Genomic DNA, 4,591 nt, shown 5'->3' on the forward strand with positions numbered 1-4,591 from the left:
AAGAGAAGAGAAGAGAAGAGAAGAGAAGAGAAGAGAAGAGAAGAGAAGAGAAGAGAAGAGAAGAGAAGAGAAGAGAAGAGAAGAGAAGAGAAGCTTTCATTCTCATGTATCCAGCCTTTGTGGCAGCAACCTCTAACTTCAGGTCACACCTTGTATGCTCTAGGTAGCATTTTGGTCTACAGTAAGATAGGTCTCTTTGTATTCCAGATTGGTCATTGATGACATTGAGACATTTGCCAAGTGACCCTGTTGTCTACCTTCTCTTTCTGAAGCTCTTGGCCATCAGTCCTACACAATTTCCATTTATATCATTCTTTCCAAAGTAGAGCAAACTTGACCCCTGACCTTCTGGGAAATAGATAGATGATAGACAGGCATAGATGATAGATAGATAGATAGATAGATAGATAGATAGATAGATAGATAGAGATGTAGATAGATATAGAGAGATGATAGATTTATTGTTTATACAATTAAATAATACTTGTATATAATAATGTGTACGTGTGTGCATGATTGCATTGTGTGCTTGTGTGTGCAGATGCTTATGGATTCCAGAAGAGGGCATCAGATCCCCTGGAGCTGGAGTCCTGGGCAGTTGTGAGTAACTCTGATGTGTGCTGGATCCAAACTCTGATCCTCTATAAGATCTTCAAGTCCTCTGAGCCATCTCTCCAGCCGTATAAAACTTTAAATATTTACTTTATTTTAAATTATCTGTTGATATGGATGGCAAGGTTCATATGTGAATACAGGTGAGTCAGAAGAGGGAATCTGATCCTCTTGAGCTTGAGTTACAGATGGATGTAAGCAACTTTATGTGGGAGAAAGGAAAGAAACTCAGGACCTCTGCGAGAGCAGGATGTGCTTCTAACTGCTGGGCTGCCTCTCCAGTCGTCCATTTTGAGAATTTTTTTAAGTGAAGACAGTGGGACTAGGAACCAGCTTTCAACTAGGTCTCTAGTTCTTACCCCAGAGAAGGGGTGGCAGCTGTATTTATCAGTCATGATGATAGAGATCTGTTCTGGTTAGTAGTTGTTTTGCTCTGTCAACAAGGACTGGGTCATCTGAGAAGAGGGAATTTTAATTAAGAAAATATCTCCATCAAATTGACCTGTATACAAGTATATAGGGTATTTTCTTGAATAATGATTCATTTGGGAGGGCCTTTGTCCCCCGGCAAGTGGTCCTGGGTTGAAGGAGAAAGCAGGTTGAGCAAGCCAGGAAGATCAAGCCAGAAAGCACTCTCTCCTCCATGACCTCTGCATCAGCACCTACTTCCAGGGCCTTGCCTTGAGTTCCTGCCCTTATTCCCCTCCATGGTGGGCTGTAAGCAAATAAGGTAAAATAAACTCTCTCCTCCCTAAGTTGCTTTTGATCAGTGTTTTAATATAAACTCTAACCAAATCTGCTATTTTCCAACAGCTCTTGAAGGTTTCCGAGGCGGCAGAGTCCCTTTCCTCCTCTCTCCACTCCAAGAGTGCTCTCTCTCTCTCTCTCTCTCTCTCTCTCTCTCTCTCTCTCTCTCTCACACACACACACACACAGCCCCGCCCATGAGCTCTTTCCATGGAAGGGCTATTTGGTTACCAGATGCTTTGCATCTAATAACACCAAAGGCCTGTGATGCCTAGTCATGTGATCGGGACATGCGCACAGCCACAGCTTGACAGTGACAGAGACATACTCTTTTAAACTAATGCCTAGCCTACTCATGCTCTCTAAGTACTACCCTTCCAAACACAAACTTTCTCTAAGAACAAAATCATAAAGGACACAATACTGTGTGCTTAAAGTCCAGTGTCCCCATTGCTTCTGCACTGCAGGTTAGGAATTGGGGGAAAGTCTGCTTACTCCTCGACATAAGTCTTCTCTACATCTGAGGGCTCAGTTCCCTCCATTTTATCGTGAAAACCATTCTTCAAATGATCTAATCTCCTGATGTCATGAAGAACTACATGCATAAGACAGATGTGGTTGGCCAGTGTCCCATAGCCACTCAAGGAAGGAATTGTTGAAATCTCCAACAAAATGAGTAGCATACATGGTCAGTTCAGACATGGGTAGATATTATTGTACAATCTTCATGGGAAAAAATTAGTAGCATCTGCCACAACTTCAGATACTCACATCCTTTGACTCAGCAACTCCAGTTCTTAGAATGTCTCCTGCAGGTATATGTACAAAAGGCCACACAAATATGTGACAGGAAAATGAAATGAAAGGAAGTACAGTCTTCTTCAATAGGTGAGTGTTTAAATAAGCCACGGACCATTTACAAAGTAATGAAGCAATATGGAGAAGGAAGATCTGGGCCTGGGAATGTAGATCACTGGTAGAGTGCTTGCCTACCCAGTGTGGTATGTCTTGAGTGCCATCTTTGTTCAGAAAAGGGGAAAAAAAGGGGGGGGGGAGTGGTAAGGGAGGAAGAGGAGGTAGTGGCTATGGTGGTTCTAAATGCTGAGACAAAAAAAATTCATATAAACAAATAAGTGCTATAAAAAGGCTAGTGATTACATTTGAAATTATATGTATATATGTGTGTTTATTTATTACAGACATATCACATATACATACATACATACATATTAGTGCACACACATATACTCCTTTTGGGTATGTCTGGAAGAGTATATACACCAGCTAGTTATTGTTCCTGGGAAGTAAGAATGGGGAAGGCCACATTCTTCATTTTAATTTTGCTACAAATGAAAATTTGTTTATATAGAAAGAAAACCAAAATATCCCAGTACAAGAGATCTGTCCACTCCCATCCCAGCCATCTCTCTAGTAGAACTCTGCAGGAAAGCAACGTAGACTCTCAAACGAATATATATTCAGAGCTCTGCAGTTTACGGAACAGTTTCACAACAGAAGCCTCACTTAAGTCCTACTGCTCCGTGGATGTTATGGAGATTATCCCATGATAGTTCCCCAGGCTAGAGATAAGGAAACAGAACATCAGAGACGAAAAGGGTTCTGTCTCCATGGCCATGGTGGGTAGCTGGAAGAGGCAGGTCCAGAAGCCCAGGCCTTCCCTTTCCTTCACCAGGTACCTTTTCCAGTCCTCTTAGCTAATATCTACACTATTTCTTCTCTGATCAAAATCAGCACTTCTCTGGAATAGGTGGAACTCAGAATACCAAAGAGTAGCTGAGAAAGCTGAGAGAAGAGGGGGAATATCAGGGAGACAAAGAGAAGTGAAGGACATGGTGGGGAAGGGAGGAGAGCAAGGGTTGAGAAGACACAGGGGCTTGGCATCCTAACTCCTAATTAAAGGTGAAAGCCATCAGCGAACCAGGAAAGCAAGACCCCAACATGTGCCTCCTTCCCTCTGTTAACTTCGCACTGGCTATTTAATGTCATCCTGTTCTAGGCTCTGTGTGAGCTGGCCCTAAACTCTAATATGGTGGTAGCAATGCCACTCTTGTCTTGGTAGGTCATATGAATGCCTGCCTAGAGCCCCTTAAGGGAGATGTACTCAGAGCACCAGGTAGAAACACAGGGAAGCTTAGAGTTCTTCTTAGAATGTGAATCTTCTTGTTCAACACTCACCAGTGGCTTCCTTGCCTCTTGGAATGAAAACTAGTCTCTATGGTATAATGCAGAGGAACTTTGGCATCTAGCCACATCTCCAATCTTCAAGTATTTCTCACCTGGCATAGTGCCTCCTTTTAGTGCCTGGATACTAATAGGATAGATTCAGTTTGCTCTACAAAACTCTCGTAACACAGATTACTTCGGTGATGAAATTCCTGTGGGATTTTCCCCACATTCCACACAGAAGACATTGGCTGTGTGTCTTCTAGTCACACAGAGATAGTATCAGACCTGACGGGTTAAGTACCTAGTTCCACAAAGCTTCTGTGGATTATAAGCTCCAGGATATGTGCTTCAGACAGGGGTACATTGGGGTTCCCAAATACCTGCTGCTTGAGTTGTAATTAATTTTCTGGAGCAAGTTACATACCTCAAGGAGAACATTTACCAGTTTGTTGTAATAGATATGTCAATGATGCAGGTTGATAGCCAGATGAAGAGCTGCAGAGGGAAAGATCTAGAAGGGCCTCCAGCGCATAGGCTTCCGTTCCCATGGAACTCGGGACCACCGTCTTCAGCATATGGATGCCTTCTTGTTCATCTTCCTGGAAACCCAGAGCTCAGATCTTGCTGAGTTTTTCTGGAAGCATCATTGAGCTCAGCATGACTGACTAAATCACTGATCATTGTTGATTAGCTCAACTTCCAGCCCCTGTCTCGTCCTCAGAGGTGCAGATCAGGACTGAACTACAACTCTCTAACCACATGGCTAGTTGTTTTTTTCTTTTTCTTTTTCTTTTATTTATTATATGTAAGTACACTGTAGCTCAGACACTCCAGAAGAGGGAGTCAGATCTCATTACAGATAGTTATGAGCCACCATGTGGTTGCTGGGATTTGAACTCCGGACCTTCGGAAGAGCAGTCGGGTGTTCTTACCCACTGAGCCAACTCACCAGCCCTGTTTTTTTTTTTCTTATATACTGCACTTAAATGTTTACTTGTTTCTTTGCTTGCTTGCTTGTATAGAGGGCTGTGTGTCCATGCCTCTG

Source organism: Mus caroli, chromosome 2, assembly GCF_900094665.2.
Source record: "Mus caroli chromosome 2, CAROLI_EIJ_v1.1, whole genome shotgun sequence".
In the NCBI taxonomy this organism is placed as follows: Eukaryota; Metazoa; Chordata; class Mammalia; order Rodentia; family Muridae; genus Mus; species Mus caroli.